At 49.5% G+C, this 16,036-nt stretch overlaps 1 pseudogene; it reads left to right on the forward strand.

Moving 5' to 3' along the window:
• LOC139826691 (dynein axonemal heavy chain 9-like) overlaps positions 1 to 16,036 on the forward strand; it is a 115,704-nt pseudogene that overhangs the window by 14,169 nt on the left and 85,499 nt on the right.

The raw sequence follows: 16,036 nt of genomic DNA on the forward strand, positions 1-16,036 counted from the left end.
GAAGTGAATATGAATGCATATGTGCATTTGTTTTCGAATTTTCATAAAAGCTGCAGTTACACTGGTGCATGGGTAGCCCATGAGCACGTGAAGAGGGAAGGATCCCTTTCCTTTGGTTCGTTGCACTGTTTCATATTACGTGTCTGTGGTAAAACCTGCTGCCCTGCTCGGGTGGCCCCAGGACAAGTGCAAGCAGAGAGTGGCCACCAGTACATTCCTGTGCACATTTCTCCTGGTCCTCTGAGACAATGGATGTTCAACCAGCCCTTACTTGGCCCTACCTAGGGAGACAGATGAGGTGGGATGGCAGCAGAGCTGCCCAGTGCTGCCACCACCACTGGGGGAGCGGGACATTTTCCCAAGAGGTGACACTGCCAGGCTGCAGAGGATGGGAAGGGAAGGGAAGGACCCGTGTGCCACCTCAGCAGAGAGGGCCAGCGGGGCAGGTGCTGCAACACCCACTTGGACACGTGGAGGTTTGACTGCGCAGGAGCTTTGGACAGTTTGGGTACCTGTAAATATTAGAAATCTGTCCTTGGTTAATACCTATAAAATTGGGATTCTTAGCTATGCTGGATGACATATAAGAGTCTCATATCCTGCTTTGGATCTGTCCTTTAAATACACTTAAAAGCGATTTTACAGTTGTCATGGTATTTCTAGTGGCTGCAGCAGGTCTCACTGGGCAGGGACGTGTTATGAGCAGCCACTGATGCTCAGGACAGGCAGATCAGGCTCCCCCCTTCCCATCCCTGCCACCCAGCCTGAGCACCAGCGCTGTGCTTGGGAAGGTCCCTCAGCAAGTGCAACTCTGTCGTGACAACTGTTGTCATCTTCTTTTGTCAACATCATGACCTGTGTCTCCCTCCGTTGACTTTGAAGGATCTCCTGGCAACTTCCTTGGACTTGATGAAGCTGGAGAAAATTGAATTCAGTGGGATTAAAGGGAAGACCCTGGGCCAGCAGGTCCTGGACATGTATGAGGAATTCCAGGAGGCATACAAGGTGTTTTCAGAGCGAACCTATGACTGTCTTGACCTGACCAACACGGTAGGTGGGACCAGTTTGCGGGAACATCAGGAACATGTGCATGTTTCCAAAGCAGCAGTTTCCTGCTATCTTCTTCCCAGCTCTTTCCTCCTTTCATTATGATCTGATCTGGTACTGGAGGGAACAGGGAGCCGCTGGCCTTTCCTGCAGAGATTTGGGACTTCTTGCACGTCCATATCTAACATATCTTGCTAGATCAGCACCTTAGATCAGTGCAGCTGGGAAACTGGGATTTCCATGAGTTATGCACAAGCTTTTGCTGTACATGGTGCTTGCTGAGGTATAAGAGCTATACCAACACCCACATCTCTTTGCTTTCCTGCTCTTGGTATTTACCATGTTTCCCCAAAAAAAAGACCTACCCCAAAAACAAGCTATAGCATGATTTTTCAGGATGCTTGAAATATGAACCCTATTCAAAAAATTAGCCCTAGTTACAGTTCATAAAAAAGTCAATTTAAATAGGGTCCAGGCAGCTATACATGTAAAAAAGTAAGCATCTTTTGCAGCAAAAATTAATATAAGACTCTGTCTTAGTTTTGGAAAAACAAGGTAGTTTGCCTGATGAGGGCCAACTCAGATCATCTCTGGGATGTGTTCGCTCCTGCCTAGATGAACACATGGCATCTGGGGCTCTCAGAATTCAAGGATGCTCTATTTTATTATCAGTAGTGCTTTAATTAAAGGAATATTCCCAGCCCTCTGGGACCTGCCTGGTGTGGGGATGGGTGGCTCGTGCTTTGCTTCCTGCAGCTCCCAGTACATCTCTGCAGGGGGTGGCACGTCCCCAGTGTTTCTTGCTGGAAAGCTGCTTGCTCCATAGCACCCCTCCTTCAGCAGGGCAGGCACAGAGGAGAGGTGACAGTGGCTCTGCAGGAGGTGGCTTGGGTTTGGTGACCCCATGGCCATTTGTGTGACTCTGAGTCATGTTTGTTCTTTCAGTGCTCTAGTTTTGCACCCTCTGCCACTGCTGGAGCCGTTTTTTTTAGCTAAAACATGGCATCTGGATCTGCTGGAGCTCAGCAGTAGCAATAGTAAAAGCTATTTCCTTGCACTTTGTCCTTTGGAAAAGAGACACATGACCTCATTTTTAGTGGTTTTGTCCAAGCTAGAACAGAAGGACTGTCACGGACTGTCAAGTTCAGTCTTTGATTTGGACTCTTTTACGTGTAGGAAAACAAATATAGATGTTACTCTTGAAGTTCAAAGGATTTATTACAATTGAAGCAAGAAAAGCAGTGCAAGAAGATGATGGAAATTACAGAAACCCAGTACTGTTGAGTTTGAAAAGGACCTCTGGAGATCACCCAGTCCACCTTCCCTGCTCAAAGCAGGCTCAGCTAGAGCAGGACTGTGACTGGTCAGGTGAAATATCTCCAAGATTACCTATGTCCAAGTGTGGAGACTCCACAGCCTCTCTGGGCAACCTGTGCGAGTGTTTTGAAACTGCCTCACTCACAACCAGCTCACCATGGAACCACAGGCTTGTTTTGACTTGAAAGTAGGTTGGATTTGGGACTCAGCAGGTGCATCCGTGGGTTTTCTGGATGATGGTGTGGTCTTCAGGCCAAGTGGTGGGGGAGAGGGTGTGGAAATAGTCCATCTTGCCTGTAGGCTGAAGATAGTGCCATGTGGGCTGTGGAAAGCCCTCAGGACCAAAGGGTCCCTCCCAGAGAAAGGGCCAACATCTCAGCCATGGGACAGCACAGAAATGTTCTCAAGCTTCGTGAGGACTTTGCCACGTTGCGATGGCTGAAGATTGGCCAGAGGAGTGGCTTAGTTCACGGTGAATAAGAGAGGGCATCTCTGGATCGAGGAGTTACAGGTACCTTCCTAGTGCCATCTTGCAGCCTCACAGCTTGTGTTTTGCCTTTGTGCAGGACTTTGAGCAGGATGCCTTTGGTTTCCAGCAGAAAGTAGAAGACATGGACCGTCGGCTGGGCACCATTTTCATCCAGGCTTTTGATGACGCCTCCAACTTGGACCACGCCTTCAAGGTTTGTTTATCGCTCCCTTGCTCTTCCCTAAAAGGGAAATCAGGGCACCCGGCTCGGTGAGAATCACGCTGAGGAGACCAGGCAGTGCTGGAGCCACAGGCACATGGGGCTGGTGTTTGCTGGTGGGACAGTGGGACTTGTAGCTTTTGGGCTGCTCTTGGTTTGGGATGCTCAGGCTGGTGGGTCCCTCACAAAGCTTTTGGATGCCAGGAGATATATTTGTGTCTCTCTCTGCAAGTTGGGGGAAATCATGCTTTTTCTAGGATTTCCTGGTGAGAATTGATATTGTTAGTATCAATTTGTTAATATTATTAATACGTGGATCTGTTTCAGTTTTGGAAACAGGTTTTCTAGAAACAAAGCTGGTTTATTTATCAATTAATCTATCTTGCAGAAATAATAAATGGTATTTTTTTAAAAAAATCAATATAAGCATTTGTAGAAAAGACTTTAGCAAGTGACAGTGTTTATCTTTGTAAGTTTTTTGAAGAAAATAGAAAATCTTGAAGCATTTGAAGAACAACAGTTGGAATGTGGTCCAACCCCAGAGAAAGTCTGAGAGGCCCCGTAACAAAGGGAGCAAATTTCCTTTTTCCAAAGTGCCCATCGGTGCGGACAGTATTGAAGCCTCTGGGCTGGGGAGGAAGGTCCCAGCTGATCTCTCTGCAGGAGTCGGGGTTGTAAATTTTTCCCCTCTTCTTTTCCTGCGTGTTCACCCCAACAGCTGCTGGACATGTTCGGGAGCCTTTTGGAGCGACCGGTAGTCGCTGCAGATGCTGCTGGCAAATACTCCGTCCTCATCAGCGTGTTCAGCAGGGCCCTGGACCACGCCAGGCTGATCTACTCCCGGCACATCCAGGCAGAGCTGAAGCTCGGTAGGTAGAACGTGCTGAGTAAAATGGGTTTTACAGGGAGTTTGATTGAGATTAATTTGGGGGGGAAATGATTTATTTTTCTAAGGAACCCAAAACTTTACAAATTGCAGATGTTTTCAGCCTCTGTAGCTCCTAGTGGCAATGGAAATGCCTGGGAAAGCTCTGTTCTTAGTATTAAAGCAAATAATTGGTTAGGAGTAAAAATACCCTTTTTCAAATGTGTATGCATGATATGTGACTGGGAATGGAGACACATGCTGAGCTTTTCTCCCAGCGAGGCTGTGACAGGAGGTTTCTCTCCACATTTGTGTGCTGCCTCCAACACCCCATGGGACCTGCAAACCCACTCATGTGCTCCTCAGAATGAATTTATTTTGTTTCCCTTACAATGCTTAAAATGCAAAGTATGCGAGTGGGACTTTGTAACCAAGGGTTTAATCAGCCTTTTCCAAGTTTATTATTCCCCGTGACTCTTGGCACAGGGGGGAATGGGTGGATTTCTATCAGATTATGAGGATTCAAGTGTGTCATTTTGAACAATAACCTATTTACTTGCCTCAGAAAGATCATACTGGAACGAGACAAGTCCTGGACTGGAGAGAATCATGGAGAGAATCATTTGCTGTGAATTTGTGGTTATTGTTCTGTGGCTGTTAGATAAGGCGGACAGAAGTAACTCCTGGTCAGAAATCCCTATGTCAGTGTTTGTGAGGGGTGGGGAATGTGTCCCAGGCAAGGGACACCTCACATCAGCTCAGGTTTGGACATAGTCTGGGCTTCTCGTTCGATCTCAGCTCCTTATTCAAGATCCAGAGGCACTCGCCTTGGTCACAGACCTACATCAGTGTGGCAGATGTTGGATTTAAGGAAGGAAGCTGGGAAATCAGAGCAGTTTTCTGCAAATGAGGTTCTGTTGTTGCATCTTTGGGGTTACAAGTGCAGCGTTCAGTCAAACGCTGTTCCAATGTGCCCTCCCCAGGATCCCCCCTGTGCACAAGAACATGCCGCCGGTGGCTGGAGCGCTGCGCTGGGCGCAGGAGCTGCGAGCGCGAATCCAGGTGCCGTTTGATCACTTCAGGCACATCCCACATCTGTGCGTGTCTGTTCCAGCTAAGTTGCTTTATGACCACCTTGCTGTCTTCTCTGTAATCAATCTGATTTTCTTTCTGTGGTGAACATTATCCCATGGTTATAGCTGAAATAATTCTTAGTCAAAGAGGTGTGAAGTGGTTGCACTGGTGCTTTTCAGCTTCCTTGTGATCATTATTTTTTTTAAGAAACTCATTAACTGGATTTGTTTTGAAGCGATTAAGAGGCACAGTGGGCTATTCAGCTTTCAGACATAGTTCCCGGGTTGCAATTGAAAGAGGTATCAGAACCTTTCCTGCTGCAATCCCACTCAGCATGTTCTCCAGGACCTCCTCAGCTGCAAGTCCTGGTTCTGGCATCATCCAAACTGTGAATAGCAGAGAAGTGCTGGGCTGGACTCAGCTGAGATGGGTCGATGGAGCTGGGTTTGCATGTTGGGGAGCAGACGAGCATTTTGTTGGGCAGAAGAAAACTTTCTCAGCGTTAAACAAAGGAGCCATCTCCCAAGATCAAGGAAAGAAACCAATGCTGGTATATTTATCACCCAAATGCTTGTTATAACGGATGGTGTCAGGGAAGCATGGCCTCATACTCACAGCTGGCACCACATGAGACAACATTTAAGAGCTCTGTAAGCAAGGCGGTGTTGGACTTATGACAACTGAGGGTGTTCTAGGGACTGCACCTGGTAGCTCACAGGAATGGCTTCACGTGTGCTGGTCAGGATTCTGTGTAAATGGATCCACTTTTTTAATGTACTTGACCAAAATAACTTGACCGTCACTGTACCATGTTCATAACCTTCTCTCACTGTATCTTGCCATTAAGTGTCTTTAAGTGCACAGTTATTCTGCAGCAGCAAAGACATTGGTGCAATGAAACAAACTCTTGGGCTGTTCCCAGCACAGAGCCCAAGTTATCATGTCTGATTTGAACCTAAATGGCAAATTTTTGTCCACCATGAAGGACCCAGATCTGCATTTCACACTGATTTTCTGTCCTCTGTTTAGAGTAGTTAATAACATGCTCTGCAACGGTGGTGACATGATGCTGTTGAAAGGGAAAAAGGATTAAAAAGGAGAAACAAAAGTGGTTTTGCTGGGATTTACTTGGATTTGCTCAGAGGACTTGTTTACTTCCAGCAGGTTTCTCAGCACTTGCCCAGCGGTGACTGCTCAGGCGCTCCTTTTTTCCAGCTTTTGGTTAAGTTAATTCAAGTTTTGTCAATATGTCCTCCAAAATCAACAACCATCTTGAGGAAAACTTGGATATTGTAGATGAAACAGTGGGGAAAAGACAGCATGATAAGAATTCCTCTGGCCTGCTGTTCCCTGGGCTGTACAGCCCTGGCAGCGTGGCCAGGGCTCTGCCTCCCGCACTCTGGGACACCTTTGCTCTTCGGTTTGAGGGGCATGAATTGGGCACCGCCAAGAGCTTCATCTGCCGGGAGCCACACTCTGCTTCTTTCTGTGCCTCTTTGACCTCAGAAAGCGGTGGCTGGTGAGCAGAGGTTGCCCTGCTCTGTGCAAACACCGGAGCATTGAGTATGTTACGGAGACCAGTGTTCCTCCAGCAGCTCTGGGCCCTTGTTCTTCCCCCAGGACGTGGTTCTCATTTGCCAGTTGCCATGCAAACACCCGCAAAAGGGCGCACTGGGGCTTGGAGAGCTTTTGTGCAGTGAAATGGTTTTGGGCGATATGGTGGGGTTGGAATGTAAGATCCCCAGCCAGGCTCTGCCTGCAAGGTGGTGGGTGGTTTTGGGAAGGGGTAAATAGAGACTGCAGCCTCACAGGGCTAAATGTAACGCTGAGCTTGTCTGTTGTGCCACCAGCTGCTTGGACTCTGCTGAAGGAAGAAGGGTGATAGAGAAGTATGAAGAAATGATCCAGCTGCTCGACAGGTAAGTGGTGGCTCAGGCATGACTGTAACTATATGAAAAAAAGCCAAACCTTATAGAATCATAGAATTGTTTTGGTTGGAAGAGACCCTCATGTCCATCCATTAACACAACCCTGGCACTGCCCCGTGTCCCTGAGAACCTCGTCTCCACGTCTGTCCACCCCTCCAGGGATGATGACTCCACCACTGCCCTCGCAGCCTGTTCCAATGCCCGACAGCCCTTTGGGGAAGAAATGTTTCCTAATATCCAGTCTGAACCTCCCCTGGTGCAACTTGAGGCCATTTCCTTCTCCTTCTCTAAACCACCTTTCAGCACATTTGCAAGCCCAGGGCCTGAGAATGTCTCTTTCTAAGCCAGAAGGAATTTTGTGATGAGAGAGGAGGAGGAATCCTTTGCTACACACCACAGTCTTTCTGTGATATCTTGAAATGAGAAGTTTGCATGGGAGGGACAGGGGCTGTGCAGCCCAGCAGAAATGTTGGAACGAGATTCTTTTGGATGTAGGAGATGCTGTGGTAGAAAACCTGAGCTGACCAGAAGTCTCAATCCACTTGTGCCCATTCACAGTGTACTTACCGTGGCTGTAATGTGTGTATTCCACAAGTGGGAGTGGGATTCGTTGCACCTCACTTAATATCTTAATGTTTGATGCTAAAACTGAACTGATTGCTCTGAGCTTTTGAATGTTTGTCCCCAAATTTGAATCCTCTGCTAAGAATGGTACTTGGGGGATCTTTGTTTTCCTGACTTGATGCTGTCACTGGTTTTCAGGTGTTTGTCTTTGAAGCCAAGATCTTTATGGAGGTGGTGTGGGTGGGTTTTAAATATTCCTTGATGTTCTTCAGCCCTCAGAAGTGGACTTGGCTTTTATTTGGTTCTATGTCTTGGTGTGCGGGCTTGGCAGCTACGTGGTGGATGTTTTAATTTGTTTGTTTGTTTTTCGGCAGGTATCAGGAGAAGCTCTATGCAGACTGGTCCCAGACAGTCTCTGAAAAATCACAGTACAACCTTACTCAACCGCTTATCCGGCGAGATCCAGAAACCAAACTGATCACAGTTAATTTTGATCCCCAGGTAAGAACTAGCTTTCCTGTCTGCTGGAGGGCACGTCTCCAAGCTGTGCCCCACCGTGCATGGCAAGTCTGGTGGGATCGCTACTAGATCTGTTCTGCTGAGGTCCCTGGAGCATCTGTTATGGGTGACATGAATTAACCATCCCCTTTGTGGGCTCTGTCTCCTGGTAAAATATCAGGATTACAGTTTAAGCAGCGCAGATTGTAATTAAAGCCAGAAAGTCTGTGAGTAGCCAGATGTTAACTGGTGTCAACATCTCCAGAGCAGGTTGGTTTGACGCTGGTGTGGGGAGCGTAGGAGCATCATCCTACAGACGTGGGTTCGTGTTATGTTTACCTGAAATCTGAGCTTCCTGAAAGGGTATAAAAATCCCAGGAAAGGTTTGTTTTGTTACTTCAGTGTTGTGGCTGTTGGATTTCCTTAATTGTGGTGCAGGAGGCTTCCAGTAGGTCTCTGTTCCCTAGGGCTGCCCTCTCCAGCACAGGGAGGCCTGACCATCCCCCTGCCCAAAGCAGAGGCAGGGTCCAAGCCAGCAGAGTGCAGAGGTGGATTCAAAGGTGCTGGGGCCTGATGAGAGCTGGGGCCTCTCAAATGTGAAATGCCATTTGCTGCGGAGGTGCTGAATCTCAGGGGCCTGGGAAAACATCAAACACTTCCCCCTTTCCCTGGGACTTGCTGCTGTTAGAGAAAAGTGTTGAGGTTCCAGAGCTCATTCCAGCTTGGCTCTCAGACAAAGGATTTGTCCAGCTCCTTGGAATCTCCTTGCTAAGGTGGGAAGCAAATGGCCCCAGGGGATGTTTTCCACCCTTCACCCTGGTGCCAGGGTTTGGAGCCTGTGACGTGCTGAGCATGTTCTCAGCTCCAGTCTCTGAGTGCTTCTGCGCTGCTCTCAGCTTTCCATACTGAGGACTGCCTCATGTCCTCAGGTGCCTGCTTAGCAGCCCCTTCATGCCCTTCAGAGCAGATAGGAGCACCTCATTTTGCCTAAAGGGAGGATGTATTTGCAACCCTTCAACATTAAAGAATCTTCCAGAGCTCACCTTCCATGGAGGAGAGGGAAAGAGGGTAAGACATCCTTGACACCATGGTGGGGATGTCTCAGACATTCCAGTGCATAAAAGGGAGGGGAGTTTGGTTCTATCTCACTTGGCCTCCTGCTCCCTCAATCCCCTGCTTTTCCCTTCCTCCCATCCCATCCTCTTCCATCCACCTCCTCAAACTGCTCCCTTCACCCTTCTGCGCTCCGTCTTTCTTTCCTCTTCTTGTCATTGTGGACATAGTCACTTTAGTATTGTAGATACTCCTCACCCCTGCCATTGCCCATACAATATACTGAATTTCTGTCACCCAGCCAAAATGTGCAGTTTCAGGAGCATTTTCCCTCTCACAAGCCACTAAACTGAGCAAAGATTTTTTTTTTTTTGTCTTAGAAGTGATATGTTGCGTTGGAAGACCTTGCTGCTCCGTTTGTTGCAGGGACTCACTTCTACTTGGGTTTATAGTTTAATAACCCACTCAATCCCGTTCCATCACAACTCAAAGATGCTTTTGGTTGTGCCTCCTCCTGCAGGCACAGTATTGCTGAAAGACTGTATTGATGAGGATAGCTGAGAAGACCAGAGATCATCATGGCTTTTAGAGGCTGCACAGGGTTTGCTGGCTGGGTAGTTAACAGAGCTATATGTCTTTGATTGGGAAGCAAATCAGAGGCAAAGATCAATGGGAGGGAGATGGTCTGGACTAGGAGGTGTCCAGGCCCTTCTCAGAGCGTACTGCTTTGTGAATAAAACAGCAGGAACCCCCTAAGATCCCCAGAATTGACGGGAGGGTGTCTACCAGGTGAATGGGGAGGATTGTCTCACATTCAGCTCTCTGCCTTGTTTCTGCAGCTGGTGTCGGTGCTGAGGGAGCTGAGCTACCTGTCTGGCAGCCGGCTGGGAGCCATCCCACCCACGGCAGCAGAAATCTATTCCTCCAAGGAGTCATACCGGCAGCTGGCGGCCAACTTGGAGCTGATGGTGAACAGATACAACAAGGTCCTGAAGACAGTCCTGGAGGTCGAATACCCTCTCATACAGGAGCAGCTGTGGGATATTAACTTGAAGCTGAAGAAGGCAGAAGAAACACTCAACTGGAAGATGGAGGGTGAGCTAGCTCTGTGTTAGGGCAAAAGAGGCCGTGCAGGATTTCACAGAATCCCAGACTGGTGAGGGCTGAAGAGACCTCTGGAGATCTCCCAGTCCAACCCCCCTGCTCACGCAGGGTCACAGAGCAGATCACACAGGTGGGTCCAAGCGGGTTTCAATGTCTCAGAGAAGGAGACTCCACACCCGCTCTGGGCAGCCTGGGCCAGGCTCTGGCACCTCCCAGCAAACAAGTTTCTGCTCATGTTCAGATGGAGCCTCCTGTGTTTCAGTCTGTGCCCGCTGCCCCTCACCCTGGCGTTGGGCACCACTGAACAGAGTCTGGTCCATCCTCTGACACCCACCCTGAGATATTGATCCCATTGATCAGATCCCTCTCAGCTTCTCTTCTCCAGCTCAACAGCCCCAGCTCTCTCAGCCTTTCCTCAGAAGAAAAATGCTCTAGACCCCTCAGCATCTTGGTAGCCACCGCTGGGCTCTCCCCAGTAATTCCTTGTCCTTCTTAAACTGGGGTGCCCAGAACTGGACACACCACTCAGATGGGGCCTCACGAGTGCAGAGCAGAGGGGGAGGATTCACCTCCCTCGACCTGCTGGCCACACTCCTACTCACGCAGCCCGGGTACCATCAGCCTTCTTGGCCACAGGGCACATTGCTCATGGTTAACCTGCTCACTTGGGTCTCATCAGATTCCTCCCATGTCCCCAGCCTCCATCACCTGGTTCCCAGTGACAGTTCACAGCAGGGCAGGGGACTCTCCAGCAGAGCCAGCACTGGGGAGACAAAGGGCAGCCCCCAGCCTGCCTGCTCCTTCCCATCTTACCTTGATCTGCTTGGGCTGGGGACAGGATCCTGATCCCTTCAGCTTCCCTCTGGGCTTTTGGGGAAGAGAGGCTGCCCTGTAAGCAGTGATGCTGAGGAAACGGCAAGATTGGGGTTTGTGAGAGCTGGCAAGGCTGGGGTTGAAGAGTCTGCTCCCTGCCCGTGCCAGCCCAAGTGACCCACTGTGTGGTCATGTCCCTGTGTCCCCAAGGCACTGCTTTCTCCCTGAGTTGTGCAGGGACTGGGACCCCTTGGCCCAGCCATCTGGCTTGGGACAGACTTCTCCCGGTGGGGGCCAGGGCCACCTCGTTATCCTTTCCAGCCAGATGAAATACTGTGGTTAGTGGTGAGGTTTGTGCACCGTGACTTTGGGATGATTTAACCAGTGTTCTTGCTTGATCAGTTTTAACTGCAAAGCAGAATGGAGGAAGACAATTTGTTTCCTCTTGGTGAAAGCAAACTGCTCGCTGTTGGAATATATATTTCTGTCATCAGGCTTGTGGTATGAACAGGAACAAGTGTCCTCCCTTGGGAACTTGCAAAGCAGAATTCCTCATGCTGAAAAACTCTTTCTCCATTGCACACCAAAGATGAAGGGACTTTCCTGCAGATGAAGTTCCCTGAATCTAAATGCAGCCCTCGCTGGTACCTTGGGCTGTCACAGCCTGTGTTTGTGGGGCTGTGGGTCCCTGCTCTAGTGACAGTGGCAGGAACACTCAGCCTGTTGTCCTTGTTCTCTCTCTGGTAGCAGATTAAATCTGGGTACGGGAAAGGGGGAAGTGTCAGACGTCCCCACGGTGCTGGTGCTCCTGGCAGAAAACAGAGGCTGCAGCTGTACCATGGATTGTTGGGGTAGGAGGGAGCTAGAAGTGACTCTTTTGGTTGAGGTGGTAAGTCTCTTGTGTTAATGATGGGTGAGAAATACATGAAACCGTGGGGGAAAAGTCTTATGGAGAGTGCACAAGAGCTTGGCCATGCAGCTCTGAAAAAAAGTAGTCAATCATCTCATTTTTTACCAGGTGTCTGGGATCACATCTCCATGGTGATGGATGATGTCCATGACCTCGAGCAGAGGATACAGAAAGCCAAAAACAATGTTGAGGAGATGCAGACCATCGTGGGATCGTGGGCGTCGCCCATATTTGTGAGAAGAGATTGTAAAAGAGAATCGCTGCTGAGCCTGGAGGACTGTCAGGACCGCCTGGAACGGCGTTACAGCCTTGTCCGAGAGTCAGGGCAGAGGATTCATCTGCTGGTGAAGGTGAGGGGGGACCTTCTCCAGGGGTTTGTTGACTCTTCATAGGCTCTGGGTGTCTCTCTGCTCTGGTGAAAATGTCCAGAGCTGCTTCACCTTAAAATTAACTCCCTTAACTCATTTGAAAAACTTACCTGTTGTTGATTAAGGAATACTTTGATGGGTGAGCTGGTACAGCTGAGTGTGCGGGGCTGCTGACCAGGCACCGAGTTTGGAGCAGGAGTGGGAGCCGATGCAGCCCAGTCTGGCTCCCAGTCCTGGTTCTTGTGAAGCCACTAGAGGGGAGTCGTGCATCAGGCTTTGGGATCCTGCTCAGAGGAAAAACTCCTCCGAAATATTCACCTTAAAATGGAGAGGCAGCTGGCTGTGGCTGACCTTTCTGCTTTAGGCTTGTTGTTCCTCTGTGGGAGCAGGAGGTGACGCTGTCAGTCCAGGGAGAAGCTGAGTAACAAGAAAAAAGCTGCTGTCTGAACCCTGGGTTTTTTCCAGTGGCTTTGCCAGAGCTGAGAGTCCTCTTTGCAGAGCAGGAGAAAGCCCAAATCTCTGCGCCTCACCTGCCCAGAGGTTTTAGCGTGTCAGGGACAGCACCTTGGCTGGAAGGCAGATGGATTTTAGGTCCAGCCCACTCCTGAGGGTCACCATCTGGCCTTGGACTCTGGAGAGACTGGGCTGACCCTCTCTGGGACACTGAGCCCTTGTTGCTCACCTTACTTCACTGTCTGCACTCAGCCTTGGGCTTCTGACCCACTTCTGTAGCCTCTGAACCCACGGCGAGGATTTTACTATGCCCACGTTGTCCTGCTGCTACAGCTGTGACAGGCTCAACCACCTCCAGCTACACCCAAAAGATGGGAACACTTCCTAAATTGACCGGAGAGAACATGGGGCTGTGGCCAAGGCAGAAGGGCTGGCACCGCTGCTCTGGTGGCTCACAGGGCAGGACCAACTGCAAAGCAGCATGAAGGTCCTGGGGAGGGAAAGGCACCGTGGCCCAAAATAGGATGTCCCCATGCCTCTGTCCTGCTGTGCTGGTCAAACCTGGAGGAACAGCAGCAAAGGGGCCAAGAGCTGGTCTGCTGTGTTTCCCTTGGGTGTTCAGGTCTTCTTTTGAGCAGGTGAGTCTTGAGGCTGCTGAGAGAAGAGCACAGAGAGTTTGGGTACGTGCACCCACAAGCACAGGCAGGACAGTGAGATGCTGGCTTGCATTGCCCTTTTGCACCAGGATGAGGCCTCTGGAGTAAAGGTTCAGTAGAACACCAGTGACAAGGGGGCATTGTCAAATACAAGGGCATGGGACGGTGAAGAGGGGGTGGTGCTTTCAAATGGGCATTCCCATAGTGTTCAGTCCTGTGAAGTTCCCCTTTCTCTTGTGTCAGCAAAATGTGGAGGTGAGTCTGCAAGGCACCAGAGCCCTGGCTTGCTCTGTTAACAGTTTAATCACTCAGCGTTGATGTGTAAAGTTGGGGAGCAGCAACTCTGGGTTGACTCAAGCCCAATTGGCAATGCCACTCTATCTTGAGGAGGCTGAGGCCAGACCTTCTTGCTCTCTGCAACTGTCTGAAAGGAGGTTGGAGCATGGAGGGGGTTGGTCTCTTCTCCCAAGTAGTAAGAGATAGGATGAGAGGAAGTGGCCTCAAGTTGCACCAAGGAAAGTTCAGATTGGATATTAGGAAAAAATAATTCACAGAGAGGATTGTGAAGCTTTGGAATAGGCTGCCCAGAGCAGTGGTGGAGTCACATCCCTGGAGGTGTTAACAAATGTACAGATGGGGTTCTTAGGGACATGGGTTAGTGGTGGAGTTAGGTTATGGTTGGATTCGATGATCTTGAGGGTCTCTTCCAACCAGAATGATTCTATGATCTCATGTGTGCCAAGCTGCCATGCCACTGGGAATGGCACCCTCTCCTGTGTCCCCAGAGATGAAATACAGCCAGCTTTGAACCCCTGGCAGCAGACTGCAAGCTGGACCTTACGTTTTTTTTGAGCCCGTGCCTGTGTTGAGAGCCCCTGGCAGGCTTAGGAGAAAGAGCCCTCAGAGGGCATAGCAAGGCCGGAACAGGATCACGGCAGAGCCTGGGAGGTGCAGGGGATGGATACCCAGGCTGGTCTTGTGGGTGTGGAAGAGGAGACGCAAGAAGGATGGGGCCATTCTGTGGCCTAGAAAACCGTGAATTTCCTGACTGTGAACTTGCCTGGAGGTAAGGAACGCAATAAGCTGAGAAGGGAGGCTGTAAGCCAACCCTTTGTCTTCTGATCCCAATCTTTAACTATTTTCACTTGGTTTATTTAAAAACCCTTTTCTGAATTTTAAAGTTCTCTTGTTTTGAGATGACCATTTGTAGGGCAGAGGTGTAAGCAGTCCACTTGGAAGGACTCATCCACCCAAGGTAACATTATACAGGCCACAAGGACTGAGGCTTCATGCATTGGGATGAGCCTTTGGCCCAGGTCTGCAAAGCACCCTTGAGCCCTTTGGCCTCAGAGAAGAGGGAGGAGAAGGTTGCAGGGCTGCTAAGTCTCTCACGCACTCCATTTTTACCTTGTGATTATTTTGAGTTGCTTCAGATGACAAAGCAGCCCTTGACAGAAGGAGAAAATTGTGGCCATGCTACCAGCAGCAACATCCGTCTGTCTGGTTTCTCTCCCCCCGCAGGGCTGGTACCTGTGTGCTCATTGCCATGAGTCCTCAGCTGTGGGCAGCTCTTGTAGGACAGACTCAGCCCCGCTGTATTTCAAAGTGTCGTCTTTTTCTTCCAGGAAAACCAGAGCCTCTTACTTGCAGACCCAGCATCTGACATCTGGAAGGCCTATGTGGATGACGTGGATGAGATAGTTCTGGATGGATTCTTCACTGCCATTGAGTGCTCACTCAAGTACCTCCTCGAAAACACAGGTAACTGCTGGTTCCTCAGCTCTGGCCGTGATACCATCTTCAGTCTCACCAAAAGGAAGTTTCTGTTTTGTGCTTTGACTTGTGGTGGTCTTTCTACTCTGCCTCTTGCATTGTCTACAGCAAGTGCTGGAGGAGCCTCCAGACTCAGAGGGTAACTCTGTCCCCTGGTCACTGGAGCAAAGCCTTGCTCAAGGGAAGGGACAGAGATGACTGTGCACCATTTGCTGGGATTTGTGAACAGACAAAATTGAGGCATCATTCCAAGTCTGTTCTTGGGCATCAGCCATCTCCTGACCTCCCATGCACAAAGCATCAAGGTGACACAACCTTTCGTTTGTGGAGAGTCTCAAGAGTTGGTTCTGTGGATGAAAGACATGAAAGAAAAACCTCCATCACTGAGGAGTGAGGAGAGGGGTCACCAAAGCAGAGCTCCTGCCTAAGGCTGCCACGGAGGGTCACTCTGCTGGGAGCAGCTGTGTCCAGCTAAAGCACATCTTCAGAACGCTTCCCTCCTGGATGTGGAGGCACACTGAGCTGGAGAATTGCATCCAGTTCCTCACCATCTTGTTAAAAACAAGCACATAATTTCACATTTGTGAAACCAGTTGGTGTTTTATTTTTTCATGCCTTTCTCCACTAAATTAAAGAGCCTCTTGGTTCCTGTTGTTTTTCTCCTCTTTAAGTACTTATGCGCTGTAATTGTTCAGCTCTCAGACTCCCTTTTGATTAGCTGAAGAGCCTGGTCTCTTTAAGGCTTCCCTCCACAGCATTTTTCCGGTCCTTAAATCACTTGTGTCTCATCTGTTCTCCAGTATCTCCTGTGGGTACCAGAACACCAGCTGGTTTGGCAGCCTCCCCTCTGCGTTGTATGCAGACACAATGTCACTGGACCCAGCGAGTGGGTGTCCCACCTGCCTGGTGTCCCTGTGGGGCATG

Source organism: Patagioenas fasciata, unplaced genomic scaffold (genome assembly GCF_037038585.1).
Source record: "Patagioenas fasciata isolate bPatFas1 unplaced genomic scaffold, bPatFas1.hap1 Unplaced_1, whole genome shotgun sequence".
Taxonomy (NCBI): Eukaryota; Metazoa; Chordata; class Aves; order Columbiformes; family Columbidae; genus Patagioenas; species Patagioenas fasciata.